Below are 16,356 nucleotides of genomic sequence, written 5' to 3'. Positions count from 1 at the left end.
AATATTCGGGGGCATTGTAGTTTCGCCGAGCGGCACGACGGGGCGCTGGAGCGGTTAGACGGCCGGCGTGCGCCGAAGAAGAGCGTGGGCGAAGAGGAGAGTGGACGAAGAAGAGCACGTTCCCCCGGACACGATCGGTGGCGACGTTTCGCGCGGTTCGGACCGTACCAGAGCTCCGGCCGGCGTGCGTGGCAGTTAAGCCGTAGAGGAGCACCTTCCCCGGGCACGGGCGGTTCCAAGCGGCCCCTGAGTTTAACCGAATGGAAGCTCCGGAGGAGGAGGACATGCTCGCGTCACAGTAAGCCGAAGAGGAGCACCTTCCCCGGGCACGGGCGGTTCCAAGCGGCCCCTAAGTTTAACCGAATGGAAGCTCCGGAGGAGGAGGGCATGCTTGCGTCACAGTAAGCCGAAGAGGAGCACCTTCCCCGGGCACGGGCGGTGCCAAGCGGCCCCTAAGTTTAACCGAATGGAAGCTCCGGGGGAGGAGGGCGGGCGTGTGTCACAGTTAAGCCGAATTGGAGCACCTCTTCTGCCGGGCACGAGCGGAGCGCGAGGCTGTCAGTTATGAATGAATAAATGAATAAATAAATAAAGAATGCCACCTTTCATTTCACAGGGCACACCGGACGGCGTACCAGCAGGTAAAAGTCGGAGTAATTAAATAAATACAAAAAGAATGGTTGGGGAATAAAAAAATAATAAGTTTTAATAATAATTTGGTTTTTTTGTTATAACATGAATTTCACTCTCTCTCTCTCTCTCTCCCCCCGTATATATATATATATATATATATATATTTATTATATATATTGTATATTTTTTTTAAGCATTTTTGAAGGTGCGCCGCTACTTCGCGGATTTTCAGTTTTCGCGGGTGGTCTCGGTCCCCATTAACCGCGATAACCGAGGGTTCACTGTACTCCATAAAATTTACAAAAAGCGAGGTGAAACACTCAACCAGGGCTGCTTTTTTTAACATTTCTCGAGGGCCATGGTGAGCCATTTCAAAAAAGCTGCACAACTAACGTATAAAATATTGATAAATTTGCTCGGCCTGATGTGTGTGTAAAGTTTCACGAGTTGTTGTTCATATTTAGAACCTCATAATCAGCGTTGTTTTATTGCCGAACAGTGCAATGGCACTCCCACAACTTTTCATGAAAAAGGACAAATTTCGTATTATGACATCCTCATGGCCCGAAACAGTCATCCGAGCATATATGAGGGCGACCTTGTTGAGTTGCACGGAGAAAAACATCCAAGAAAATAACTTGTATTAGCTATAAGCAGTTGGTGGCGCTACTACTACGATGAAAAATAAGTTGGTAGATGTCTTCAGGGCTTAAGTATCCTCAAATGTGTGCAACTTCGAGAAGATAGGATCATCTGAGTCATGTTGCTGGAGCTTTTGTTGCCACAGAGTACAATCGGACTTTTCAGCACCGTAATAGCCATGCCTTTTGCCAAAACGTCACAAAATTCGGCAGAGAGTAAGATAATTGTCTAGAGTCTTTTCTGACTAATTTTCAGTCGGATTCGTCAAAAGGGCACCGTGCAGTACGTGAAAATTAAAATAAAAAAAAATTTTTGATTCCACTTGGCGGCACTGTGTGTATAACAAAATAATAACATTAAGATGTCTTCAGGTCAGGACGTTTTATTTACAGGTGAAGGTTTGGATTTTTAGGAGCATGTGCAGGGGAGTTATTAAGCATTCATTTATTTGTATTAGGTTCATTTTGTCTTCTTATTATTGATATTTGACTGATTCATTAAAAGCAGACAATTATGTTTTAGGATCATTTTTTACCTGACATGTTTCGGCGAGTCTTTCGCCTTCTTCAGAGTGTCGCATGATGGTGTCTTGAGCTGATGTTCCATGAGGGTGTGACTTACCTGTCAAAAAAATTAAAAAATCAGAGCAGTAAAAGAACAAGCACAACATGAACATTACAAATCAGCAATCACTGACCACTGCAAAAGGGAAAACCACATCATACCGGGAGAAGGGCAGGGTCATCCGCACAGAAGAGAACAAACAACAGCGCTGGATCAGAGAGGCCATTGAGATCTGCAAGCGAGGCATAAAAACCATGAACAGAGACAAGGGAGCCTTCATCCTCTCTACCACCTGGACCAGCATCTTGGCAGAGTGAACGGACAGCGGGGGGCGTGACTTGCCTTCATTCTTGTGACAGGTAAGTCACGCCCTCATGGAACATCAGCTGATAAAGACGGGTCACAAGACACCATCATGTGACACTCTGAAGAAGGCGAAAGACTTTTGTATTGTGACATGCTCAAGGCCTAAACACTCATCCGAGCAAATATAAGGTAGATTTTGTTAACCTGCCCGGAGAAAAACATCAACGAAAATAATTTGTATTTGTTTTAACCAGTTGGTGGCGCTACCACTGCGATAAAAAATAAGTTGGCAGCCGTCTTCAGGGCCTGAATATCCTCAAATGTGAAAAATTTCGAGAAGATGGATCATCTGAATCATTTTGCAGGAACTTTTGTTGCCACGGAGAATAATCAGACTCTGCGGCACCGTAATAGCCACGCCCTTCGAAGGAAAGTCACAAAAATAGGGATAGAGTAAGATCAATGTCTTGAGTCTTTTCTAGCCAATTTTCAATCAGATCCGTTAAAAGGGCACCGTGCAGTACGTCAAAATGTAAAAAATGATATTGATTGGCGCAAGGTGTATAACTGAATATAAACATATAGATGTCTTCAGGTACAGACTCTTTATGTACATGTGAAGTTTTGGATTTTTAGCAGCATGTGCAGGAGAGTTATTAAGCATTTTGTCCATTGCGGCGAAGGAAATCTTAAGTGAAAACTTTGATGCCCCGCCCCCGTCATATAGTATTTCGGAAACAAAAAATTTTTGCCCCAGTGTTTGTGCCAGGTCTTCAGATGCTACAGACAGAATTTTAAGGCAATCAGATGAAGCCTTTAGGATCAGGGTGCAAAAGAATGACCCCTGTAAACATGCAAAAAAGGGCAAAAGTCGGACTTTCAAAAATTCATAACTCACTTCCTGTTCATATTAGACGTTAAAATGTCAAATTTTTCGCCATGCCCGATGAGACTGCCAAGTTTGGTGAGTTTTTGTGCATGTTTCGGGGGTCAAAAATGCGATCGAACAATCGGAAAAATAATAATAATAATAATTTCTACAAAAACAATAGGGACTTCGCAGCGGTCGCTGCTCAGGCCCTAATAATAATAATAATAATAATAATAAAAGTAATAATATTTTCTACAAAAACAATTGGGACCTCGCCGCGGTCGCTGCTCGGGCCCCAATAATAATTTCTACACAAAGTCCATTGTGGTGACCCGCCCCCTTTTAAGTAAATTCAAAATGGCCGACTTCCTGTAAAACCTAGCTCATTGCTCCAAGAGACTTTTTTGTAGGTCTTGGTCTTATACATACAGTGAACCCTCGCTACTTCGCGGTTCACCTTTCGCGGGTTCAGTGCTTCGCGGGTCTAAAAAATATTCGGGGGCATTGTAGTTTCGCCGAGCGGCACGACGGGGCGCTGGAGCGGTTAGACGGCCGGCGTGCGCCGAAGAAGAGCGTGGGCGAAGAGGAGAGTGGACGAAGAAGAGCACGTTCCCCCGGACACGATCGGTGGCGACGTTTCGCGCGGTTCGGACCGTACCAGAGCTCCGGCCAGCGTGCGTGGCAGTTAAGCCGTAGAGGAGCACCTTCCCCGGGCACGGGCGGTGCAAAGCGGCCCCTAAGTTTAACCGAATGGAAGCTCCGGAGGAGGAGGGCATGCTCGCGTCACAGTAAGCCGAAGAGGAGCACCTTCCCCGGGCACGGGCGGTTCCAAGCGGCCCCTAAGTTTAACCGAATGGAAGCTCCGGAGGAGGAGGGCATGCTCGCGTCACAGTAAGCCGAAGAGGAGCACCTTCCCCGGGCACGGGCGGTGCCAAGCGGCCCCTAAGTTTAACCGAATGGAAGCTCCGGGGGAGGAGGACGGGCGTGTGTCACAGTTAAGCCAAATTGGAGCACCTCTTCTGCCCGGGCACGAGCGGAGCGCGAGGCTGTCAGTTATGAATGAATAAATGAATAAATAAATAAAGAATGCCACCTTTCATTTCACAGGGCACACCGGACGGCGTACCAGCAGGTAAAAGTCGGAGTAATTAAATAAATACAAAAAGAATGGCTGGGGAATAAAAAAATAATACGTTTTAATAATAATTTGGTTTTTTTGTTATAAAATGAATTTCACTCTCTCTCTCCCCGTATATATATATATATATATATATATATATATATATATATATATATTTATTATATATATTGTATATTTTTTTTAAGCATTTTTGAAGGTGCGCCGCTACTTCGCGGATTTTCAGTTTTCGCGGGTGGTCTCGGTCCCCATTAACCGCGATAACCGAGGGTTCACTGTACTCCATAAAATTTACAAAAAGCGAGGTGAAACACTCAATCAGGGCTGCTTTTTTTAACATTTCTCGAGGGCCATGGCGAGCCATTTAAAAAAAGCTGCACAACTAACGTATAAAATATTGATAAATTTGCTCGGCCTGATGTGTGTGTAAAGTTTCACGAGTTGTCGTTCATATTTAGAACCTCATAATCAGCGTTGTTTTATTGCCGAACAGTGCAATGCCACTCCCACAACTTTTCACGAAAAAGGACAAATTTCGTATTGTGACATCCTCATGGCCGAAACAGTCATCCGAGCATATATGAGGGCGACCTTGTTGAGTTGCACGGAGAAAAACATCCAAGAAAATAACTTGTATTAGCTTTTACCAGTTGGTGGCGCTACTACTACGATGAAAAATAAGTCGGTAGATGTCTTCAGGGCTGAATTATCCTCAAATGTGTACAACTTCGAGAAGATAGGATCATCTGAGTCATGTTGCCGGAGCTTTTGTTGCCACAGAGTACAATCGGACTTTTCAGCACCGTAATAGCCACGCCTTTTGCCAAAACGTCACAAAATTCAGCAGAGAGTAAGATCATTGTCTTGAGTCTTTTCTGACAAATTTTCAGTCGGATTCGTCAAAAGGGCACCGTGCAGTACGTGAAAATTAAAATAAAAACAAATTTTTGATTCCACTTGGCGGCGCTGTGTGTATAACAAAATAATAACATTAAGATGTCTTCAGGTCGGGACGTTTTATTTACAGGTGAAGGTTTGGATTTTTAGGAGCATGTGCAGGGGAGTTATTAAGCATTCATTTATTTGTATTAGGTTCATTTTGTCTTCTTATTATTGATATTTGACTGATTCATTAAAAGCAGACAATTATGTTTGAGGTTAATTTTTTACCTGACATGTTTCGGCGAGTCTTTTGCCTTCTTCAGAGTGTCGCATGATGGTGTCTTGAGACCCGTCTTTATCAGCTGATGTTCCATGAGGGTGTGACTTACCTGTCAAAAAAATGAAAAAATCAGAGCAGTAAAAGAACAAGCACAACATGAACATTACAAATCAGCAATCACTGACCACTGCAAAAGGGAAAACCACATCATGGACCGGGAGAAGGGCAGGGTCATCCGCACAGAAGAGAACAAACAACAGCGCTGGATCAGAGAGGCCATTGAGATCTGCAAGCGAGGCATAAAAACCATGAACAGAGACAAGGGAGCCTTCATCCTCTCTACCACCTGGACCAGCATCTTGGCGGAGTGAACGGACAGCGGGGGGCGTGACTTGCCTTCATTCTCGTGACAGGTAAGTCACGCCCTCATGGAACATCAGCGGATAAAGACGGGTCACAAGACACCATCATGTGACACTCTGAAGAAGGCGAAAGACTTTCGTATTGTGACATCCTCAAGGTCTAAACACTCATCCGAGCAAATATAAGGTAGATTTTGTTAACCTGCCCGGAGAAAAACATCAACGAAAATAATTTGTATTTGTTTTAACCAGTTGGTGGCGCTACCACTGCGATCAAAATTAAGTTGGCAGCCGTCTTCAGGGCCTGAATATCCTCAAATGTGAAAAATTTCGAGAAGATGGATCATCTGAATCATTTTGCAGGAACTTTTGTTGCCACGGAGAATAATCAGACTCTGCGGCACCGTAATAGCCACGCCCTTCGAAGGAAAGTCACAAAAATAGGGATAGAGTAAGATCAATGTCTTGAGTCTTTTCTAGCCAATTTTCAATCGGATTCGTTAAAAGGGCACCGTGCAGTACGTCAAAATGTAAAGATTTATATTGATTGGCGCAAGGTGTATAACTGAATATAAACATATAGATGTCTTCAGGTACCGACTCTTTATGTACATGTGAAGTTTTGGATTTTTAGCAGCACGTGCAGGAGAGTTATTAAGCATTTTGTCCATTGCGGCGAAGGAAATCTTAAGTGAAAACTTTGAAGCCCCGCCCCCGTCATATAGTATTTCGGAAACAAAAAATTTTAGCCCCAGTGTTTGTCCCAGGTCTTAAGATGCTCCAGACAGAACTTTAAGGCAATCAGATGAAGCCTTTAGGATCAGGGTGCAAAAGAATGACCCCTGTAAACATGCAAAAAAGGGCAAAAGTCGGACTTTCAAAAATTCATAACTCACTTCCTGTTCATATTAGACGTTAAAAAATATCAAATTTTTCGCCATGCCCGATGAGACTGCCAAGTTTGGTGAGTTTTTGTGCATGTTTCGGGGGTCAAAAATGCGATCGAACAATCGGAAAAATAATAATAATAATAATTCCTACAAAAACAATAGGGACTTCGCAGCGGTCGCTGCTCAGGCCCTAATAATAATAATAATAATAATAATAATAAAAGTAATAATATTTTCTACAAAAACAATAGGGACCTCGCCGCGGTCGCTGCTCGGGCCCCAATAATAATTTCTACACAAAGTCCATTGTGGTGACCCGCCCCCTTTTAAGTAAATTCAAAATGGCCGACTTCCTGTAAAACCTAGCTCATTGCTCCAAGAGACTTTTTTGTAGGTCTTGGTCTTATACATACAGTGAACCCTCGCTACTTCGCGGTTCACCTTTCGCGGGTTCAGTGCTTCGCGGGTCTAAAAAATATTCGGGGGCATTGTAGTTTCGCCGAGCGGCACGACGGGGCGCTGGAGCGGTTAGACGGCCGGCGTGCGCCGAAGAAGAGCGTGGGCGAAGAGGAGAGTGGACGAAGAAGAGCACGTTCCCCCGGACACGATCGGTGGCGACGTTTCGCGCGGTTCGGACCGTACCAGAGCTCCGGCCGGCGTGCGTGGCAGTTAAGCCATAGAGGAGCACCTTCCCCGGGCACGGGCGGTGCCAAGCGGCCCCTAAGTTTAACCGAATGGAAGCTCCGGAGGAGGAGGGCATGTTCGCGTCACAGTAAGCCAAAGAGGAGCACCTTCCCCGGGCACGGGCGGTTCCAAGCGGCCCCTGAGTTTAACCGAATGGAAGCTCCGGAGGAGGCGGGCATGCTCGCGTCACAGTAAGCCGAAGAGGAGCACCTTCCCCGGGCACGGGCGGTTCCAAGCGGCCCCTAAGTTTAACCGAATGGAAGCTCCGGAGGAGGAGGGCATGCTCGCGTCACAGTAAGCCGAAGAGTAGCACCTTCCCCGGGCACGGCGGTGCCAAGCGGCCCCTAAGTTTAACCGAATGGAAGCTCCGGGGGAGGAGGGCGGGCGTGTGTCACAGTTAAGCCGAATTGGAGCACCTCTTCTGCCCGGGCACGAGCGGAGCGCGAGGCTGTCAGTTATGAATGAATAAATGAATAAATAAATAAAGAATGCCACCTTTCATTTCACAGGGCACACCGGACGGCGTACCAGCAGGTAAAAGTCGGAGTAATTAAATAAATACAAAAAGAATGGCTGGGGAATAAAAAAATAATACGTTTTAATAATAATTTGGTTTTTTTGTTATAAAATGAATTTCACTCTCTCTCTCCCCGTATATATATATATATATATATATATTTATTATATACATTGTATATTTTTTTTAAGCATTTTTGAAGGTGCGCCGCTACTTCGCGGATTTTCAGTTTTCGCGGGTGGTCTCGGTCCCCATTAACCGCGATAACCGAGGGTTCACTGTACTCCATAAAATTTACAAAAAGCGAGGTGAAACACTCAATCAGGGCTGCTTTTTTTTTAACATTTCTCGAGGGCCATGGCGAGCCATTTAAAAAAAGCTGCACAACTAACGTATAAAATATTGATAAATTTGCTCGGCCTGATGTGTGTGTTAAGTTTCACGAGTTGTCGTTCATATTTAGAACCTCATAATCAGCGTTGTTTTATTGCCGAACAGTGCAATGCCACTCCCAAAACTTTTCACGAAAAAGGACAAATTTCGTATTGTGACATCCTCATGGCCGAAACAGTCATCCGAGCATATATGAGGGCAACCTTGTTGAGTTGCACGGAGAAAAACATCCAAGAAAATAACTTGTATTAGCTTTTACCAGTTGGTGGCGCTACTACTACGATGAAAAATAAGTCGGTAGATGTCTTCAGGGCTGAAGTATCCTCAAATGTGTACAACTTCGAGAAGATAGGATCATCTGAGTCATGTTGCCGGAGCTTTTGTTGCCACAGAGTACAATCGGACTTTTCAGCACCGTAATAGCCACGCCTTTTGCCAAAACGTCACAAAATTCGGCAGAGAGTAAGATCATTGTCTTGAGTCTTTTCTGACTAATTTTCAGTCGGATTCGTCAAAAGGGCACCGTGCAGTACGTGAAAATTAAAATAAAAACAAATTTTTGATTCCACTTGGCGGCACTGTGTGTATAACAAAATAATAACATTAAGATGTCTTCAGGTCGGGACGTTTTATTTACAGGTGAAGGTTTGGATTTTTAGGAGCATGTGCAGGGGAGTTATTAAGCATTCATTTATTTGTATTAGGTTCATTTTGTCTTCTTATTATTGATATTTGACTGATTCATTAAAAGCAGACAATTATGTTTTAGGTTAATTTTTTCACTGACATGTTTCGGCGAGTCTTTCGCCTTCTTCAGAGTGTCGCATGATGGTGTCTTGAGCTGATGTTCCATGAGGGTGTGACTTACCTGTCAAAAAAATGAAAAAAATCAGAGCAGTAAAAGAACAAGCACAACATGAACATTACAAATCAGCAATCACTGACCACTGCAAAAGGGAAAACCACATCATGGACCGGGAGAAGGGCAGGGTCATCCGCACAGAAGAGAACAAACAACAGCGCTGGATCAGAGAGGCCATTGAGATCTGCAAGCGAGGCATAAAAACCATGAACAGAGACAAGGGAGCCTTCATCCTCTCTACCACCTGGACCAGCATCTTGGCGGAGTGAACGGACAGCGGGGGGCGTGACTTGCCTTCATTCTTGTGACAGGTAAGTCACGCCCTCATGGAACATCATCTGATAAAGACGGGTCACAAGGCACCATCATGTGACACTCTGAAGAAGGCGAAAGACTTTCGTATTGTGACATGCTCAAGGCCTAAACACTCATCCGAGCAAATATAAGGTAGATTTTGTTAACCTGCCCGGAGAAAAACATCAACGAAAATAATTTGTATTTGTTTTAACCAGTTGGTGGCGCTACCACTGCGATCAAAAATAAGTTGGCAGCCGTCTTCAGGGCCTGAATATCCTCAAATGTGAAAAATTTCGAGAAGATGGATCATCTGAATCATTTTGCAGGAACTTTTGTTGCCACGGAGAATAATCAGACTCTGCGGCACCGTAATAGCCACGCCCTTCGAAGGAAAGTCACAAAAATAGGGATAGAGTAAGATCAATGTCTTGAGTCTTTTCTAGCCAATTTTCAATCAGATTCGTTAAAAGGGCACCGTGCAGTACGTCAAAATGTAAAAAATTATATTGATTGGCGCAAGGTGTATAACTGAATATAAACATATAGATGTCTTCAGGTACAGACTCTTTATGTACATGTGAAGTTTTGGATTTTTAGCAGCATGTGCAGGAGAGTTATTAAGCATTTTGTCCATTGCGGCGAAGGAAATCTTAAGTGAAAACTTTGAAGCCCCGCCCCCGTCATATAGTATTTCGGAAACAAAAAATTTTAGCCCCAGTGTTTGTCCCAGGTCTTCAGATGCTACAGACAGAATTTTAAGGCAATCAGATGAAGCCTTTAGGATCAGGGTGCAAAAGAATGACCCCTGTAAACATGCAAAAAAGGGCAAAAGTCGGACTTTCAAAAATTCATAACTCACTTCCTGTTCATATTAGACGTTAAAATATCAAATTTTTCGCCATGCCCGATGAGACTGCCAAGTTTGGTGAGTTTTTGTGCATGTTTCGGGGGTCAAAAATGCGATCGAACAATCGGAAAAATAATAATAATAATAATTTCTACAAAAACAATAGGGACTTCGCAGCGGTCGCTGCTCAGGCCCTAATAATAATAATAATAATAATAATAAAAGTAATAATATTTTCTACAAAAACAATAGGGACCTCGCCGCGGTCGCTGCTCGGGCCCCAATAATAATTTCTACACAAAGTCCATTGTGGTGACCCGCCCCCTTTTAAGTAAATTCAAAATGGCCGACTTCCTGTAAAACCTAGCTCATTGCTCCAAGAGACTTTTTTGTAGGTCTTGGTCTTATACATACAGTGAACCCTCGCTACTTCGCGGTTCACCTTTCGCGGGTTCAGTGCTTCGCGGGTATAAAAAATATTCGGGGGCATTGTAGTTTCGCCGAGCGGCACGACGGGGCGCTGGAGCGGTTAGACGGCCGGCGTGCGCCGAAGAAGAGCGTGGGCGAAGAGGAGAGTGGACGAAGAAGAGCACGTTCCCCCGGACACGATCGGTGGCGACGTTTCGCGCGGTTCGGACCGTACCAGAGCTCCGGCCGGCGTGCGTGGCAGTTAAGCCGTAGAGGAGCACCTTCCCCGGGCACGGGCGGTGCCAAGCGGCCCCTAAGTTTAACCGAATGGAAGCTCCGGAGGAGGAGGGCATGCTCGCGTCACAGTAAGCCGAAGAGGAGCACCTTCCCCGGGCACGGGCGGTTCCAAGCGGCCCCTAAGTTTAACCGAATGGAAGCTCCGCAGGAGGAGGGCATGCTCGCGTCACAGTAAGCCGAAGAGGAGCACCTTCCCCGGGCACGGGCGGTGCCAAGCGGCCCCTAAGTTTAACCGAATGGAAGCTCCGGGGGAGGAGGGCGGGCGTGTGTCACAGTTAAGCCAAAATGGAGCACCTCTTCTGCCCGGGCACGAGCGGAGCGCGAGGCTGTCAGTTATGAATGAATAAATGAATAAATAAATAAAGAATGCCACCTTTCATTTCACAGGGCACACCGGACGGCGTACCAGCAGGTAAAAGTCGGAGTAATTAAATAAATACAAAAAGAATGGCTGGGGAATAAAAAAATAATACGTTTTAATAATAATTTGGTTTTTTTGTTATAACATGAATTTCACTCTCTCTCTCTCTCTCCCCCCGTATATATATATATATATATATATATATATATATATATATATATATATATATTTATATATTTATTATATATATTGTATATTTTTTTTTTGCATTTTTGAAGGTGCGCCGCTACTTCGCGGATTTTCAGTTTTCGCGGGTGGTCTCGGTCCCCATTAACCGCGATAACCGAGGGTTCACTGTACTCCATAAAATTTACAAAAAGCGAGGTGAAACACTCAACCAGAGCTGCTTTTTTTTAACATTTCTCGAGGGCCATGGCGAGCCATTTCAAAAAAGCTGCACAACTAACGTATAAAATATTGATAAATTTGCTCGGCCTGATGTGTGTGTAAAGTTTTACGAGTTGTCGTTCATATTTAGAACCTCATAATCAGCTTTGTTTTATTGCCGAACAGTGCAATGCCACTCCACAACTTTTCACGAAAAATCACGAATTTCGTATTGTGACATCCTCATGGCCGAAACAGTCATCCGAGCATATATGAGGGCGACCTTGTTGAGTTGCACGGAGAAAAACATCCAAGAAAATAACTTGTATTAGCTTTTACCAGTTGGTGGCGCTACTACTACGATGTAAAATAAGTTGGTAGATGTCTTCAGGGCTGAAGTATCCTCAAATGTGTACAACTTCGAGAAGATAGGATCATCTGAGTCATGTTGCCGGAGCTTTTGTTGCCACAGAGTACAATCGGACTTTTCAGCACCTTAATAGCCACGCCTTTTGCCAAAACGTCACAAAATTCGGCAGAGAGTAAGATCATTGTCTTGAGTCTTTTCTGACTAATTTTCAGTCGGATTCGTCAAAAGGGCACCGTGCAGTACGTGAAAATTAAAATAAAAACAAATTTTTGATTCCACTTGGCGGCACTGTGTGTATAACAAAATAATAACATTAAGATGTCTTCAGGTCGGGACGTTTTATTTACAGGTGAAGGTTTGGATTTTTAGGAGCATGTGCAGGGGAGTTATTAAGCATTCCTTTATTTGTATTAGGTTAATTTTGTCTTCTTATTATTGATATTTGACTGATTCATTAAAAGCAGACAATTATGTTTTAGGTTAATTTTTTACCTGACATGTTTCGGCGAGTCTTTCGCCTTCTTCAGAGTGTCGCATGATGGTGTCTTGAGCTGATGTTCCATGAGGGTGTGACTTACCTGTCAAAAAAATGAAAAAATCAGAGCAGTAAAAGAACAAGCACAACATGAACATTACAAATCAGCAATCACTGACCACTGCAAAAGGGAAAACCACATCATGGACCGGGAGAAGGGCAGGGTCATCCGCACAGAAGAGAACAAACAACAGCGCTGGATCAGAGAGGCCATTGAGATCTGCAAGCGAGGCATAAAAACCATGAACAGAGACAAGGGAGCCTTCATCCTCTCTACCACCTGGACCAGCATCTTGGCGGAGTGAACGGACAGCGGGGGGCGTGACTTGCCTTCATTCTTGTGACAGGTAAGTCACGCCCTCATGGAACATCAGCTGATAAAGACGGGTCACAAGACACCATCATGTGACACTCTGAAGAAGGCGAAAGACTTTCGTATTGTGACATGCTCAAGGCCTAAACACTCATCCGAGCAAATATAAGGTAGATTTTGTTAACCTGCCCGGAGAAAAACATCAACGAAAATAATTTGTATTTGTTTTAACCAGTTGGTGGCGCTACCACTGCGATCAAAAATAAGTTGGCAGCCGTCTTCAGGGCCTGAATATCCTCAAATGTGAAAGATTTCCAGAAGATGGATCATCTGAATCATTTTGCAGGAACTTTTGTTGCCACGGAGAATAATCAGACTCTGCGGCACCGTAATAGCCACGCCCTTTGAAGGAAAGTCATAAAAATAGGGATAGAGTAAGATCAATGTCTTGAGTCTTTTCTAGCCAATTTTCAGTCGGATTCGTTAAAAGGGCACCGTGCAGTACGTCAAAATGTAAAGATTTATATTGATTGGCGCAAGGTGTATAACTGAATATAAACATATAGATGTCTTCAGGTACCGACTCTTTATGTACATGTGAAGTTTTGGATTTTTAGCATCACGTGCAGGAGAGTTATTAAGCATTTTGTCCATTGCGGCGAAGGAAATCTTAAGTGAAAACTTTGAAGCCCCGCCCCCGTCATATAGTATTTCGGAAACAAAAAATTTTAGCCCCAGTGTTTGTCCCAGGTCTTAAGATGCTCCAGACAGAACTTTAAGGCAATCAGATGAAGCCTTTAGGATCAGGGTGCAAAAGAATGACCCCTGTAAACATGCAAAAAAGGGCAAAAGTCGGACTTTCAAAAATTCATAACTCACTTCCTGTTCATATTAGACGTTAAAAAATATCAAATTTTTCGCCATGCCCGATGAGACTGCCAAGTTTGGTGAGTTTTTGTGCATGTTTCGGGGGTCAAAAATGCGATCGAACAATCGGAAAAATAATAATAATAATAATTTCTACAAAAACAATAGGGACTTCTTAGCGGTCGCTGCTCAGGCCCTAATAATAATAATAATAATAATAATAATAATAAAAGTAATAATATTTTCTACAAAAACAATAGGGACCTCGCCGCGGTCGCTGCTCGGGCCCCAATAATAATTTCTACACAAAGTCCATTGTGGAGACCCGCCCCCTTTTAAGTAAATTCAAAATGGCCGACTTCCTGTAAAACCTAGCTCATTGCTCCAAGAGACTTTTTTGTAGGTCTTGGTCTTATACATACAGTGAACCCTCGCTACTTCGAGGTTCACCTTTCGCGGGTTCAGTGCTTCGCGGGTCTAAAAAATATTCGGGGGCATTGTAGTTTCGCCGAGCGGCACGACGGGGCGCTGGAGCGGTTAGACGGCCGGCGTGCGCCGAAGAAGAGCGTGGGCGAAGAGGAGAGTGGACGAAGAAGAGCACGTTCCCCCGGACACGATCGGTGGCGACGTTTCGCGCGGTTCGGACCGTACCAGAGCTCCGGCCGGCGTGCGTGGCAGTTAAGCCGTAGAGGAGCACCTTCCCCGGGCACGGGCGGTTCCAAGCGGCCCCTGAGTTTAACCGAATGGAAGCTCCGGAGGAGGAGGACATGCTCGCGTCACAGTAAGCCGAAGAGGAGCACCTTCCCCGGGCACGGGCGGTTCCAAGCGGCCCCTAAGTTTAACCGAATGGAAGCTCCGGAGGAGGAGGGCATGCTTGCGTCACAGTAAGCCGAAGAGGAGCACCTTCCCCGGGCACGGGCGGTGCCAAGCGGCCCCTAAGTTTAACCGAATGGAAGCTCCGGGGGAGGAGGGCGGGCGTGTGTCACAGTTAAGCTGAATTGGAGCACCTCTTCTGCCGGGCACGAGCGGAGCGCGAGGCTGTCAGTTATGAATGAATAAATGAATAAATAAATAAAGAATGCCACCTTTCATTTCACAGGGCACACCGGACGGCGTACCAGCAGGTAAAAGTCGGAGTAATTAAATAAATACAAAAAGAATGGTTGGGGAATAAAAAAATAATAAGTTTTAATAATAATTTGTTTTTTTTGTTATAACATGAATTTCACTCTCTCTCTCTCTCTCTCCCCCCGTATATATATATATATATATATATATATATATATATATTTATTATATATATTGTATATTTTTTTTAAGCATTTTTGAAGGTGCGCCGCTACTTCGCGGATTTTCAGTTTTCGCGGGTGGTCTCGGTCCCCATTAACCGCGATAACCGAGGGTTCACTGTACTCCATAAAATTTACAAAAAGCGAGGTGAAACACTCAACCAGGGCTGCTTTTTTTAACATTTCTCGAGGGCCATGGTGAGCCATTTCAAAAAAGCTGCACAACTAACGTATAAAATATTGATAAATTTGCTCGGCCTGATGTGTGTGTAAAGTTTCACGAGTTGTTGTTCATATTTAGAACCTCATAATCAGCGTTGTTTTATTGCCGAACAGTGCAATGGCACTCCCACAACTTTTCATGAAAAAGGACAAATTTCGTATTATGACATCCTCATGGCCCGAAACAGTCATCCGAGCATATATGAGGGCGACCTTGTTGAGTTGCACGGAGAAAAACATCCAAGAAAATAACTTGTATTAGCTATAAGCAGTTGGTGGCGCTACTACTACGATGAAAAATAAGTTGGTAGATGTCTTCAGGGCTTAAGTATCCTCAAATGTGTGCAACTTCGAGAAGATAGGATCATCTGAGTCATGTTGCTGGAGCTTTTGTTGCCACAGAGTACAATCGGACTTTTCAGCACCGTAATAGCCATGCCTTTTGCCAAAACGTCACAAAATTCGGCAGAGAGTAAGATAATTGTCTAGAGTCTTTTCTGACTAATTTTCAGTCGGATTCGTCAAAAGGGCACCGTGCAGTACGTGAAAATTAAAATAAAAAAAAATTTTTGATTCCACTTGGCGGCACTGTGTGTATAACAAAATAATAACATTAAGATGTCTTCAGGTCAGGACGTTTTATTTACAGGTGAAGGTTTGGATTTTTAGGAGCATGTGCAGGGGAGTTATTAAGCATTCATTTATTTGTATTAGGTTCATTTTGTCTTCTTATTATTGATATTTGACTGATTCATTAAAAGCAGACAATTATGTTTTAGGATAATTTTTTACCTGACATGTTTCGGCGAGTCTTTCGCCTTCTTCAGAGTGTCGCATGATGGTGTCTTGAGCTGATGTTCCATGAGGGTGTGACTTACCTGTCAAAAAAATTAAAAAATCAGAGCAGTAAAAGAACAAGCACAACATGAACATTACAAATCAGCAATCACTGACCACTGCAAAAGGGAATACCACATCATACCGGGAGAAGGGCAGGGTCATCCGCACAGAAGAGAACAAACAACAGCGCTGGATCAGAGAGGCCATTGAGATCTGCAAGCGAGGCATAAAAACCATGAACAGAGACAAGGGAGCCTTCATCCTCTCTACCACCTGGACCAGCATCTTGGCAGAGTGAA

The sequence above is a fragment of the Idiotropiscis lumnitzeri genome, unplaced genomic scaffold (assembly GCF_059441095.1).
Source record: "Idiotropiscis lumnitzeri isolate Australia: NSW breed Sydney's pygmy pipehorse unplaced genomic scaffold, RoL_Ilum_1.0 HiC_scaffold_65, whole genome shotgun sequence".
NCBI classification, from domain to species: domain Eukaryota; kingdom Metazoa; phylum Chordata; class Actinopteri; order Syngnathiformes; family Syngnathidae; genus Idiotropiscis; species Idiotropiscis lumnitzeri.
The sequence above is the reverse complement of the archived record's forward strand: the minus strand, read 5'-3'. Positions refer to the sequence as shown.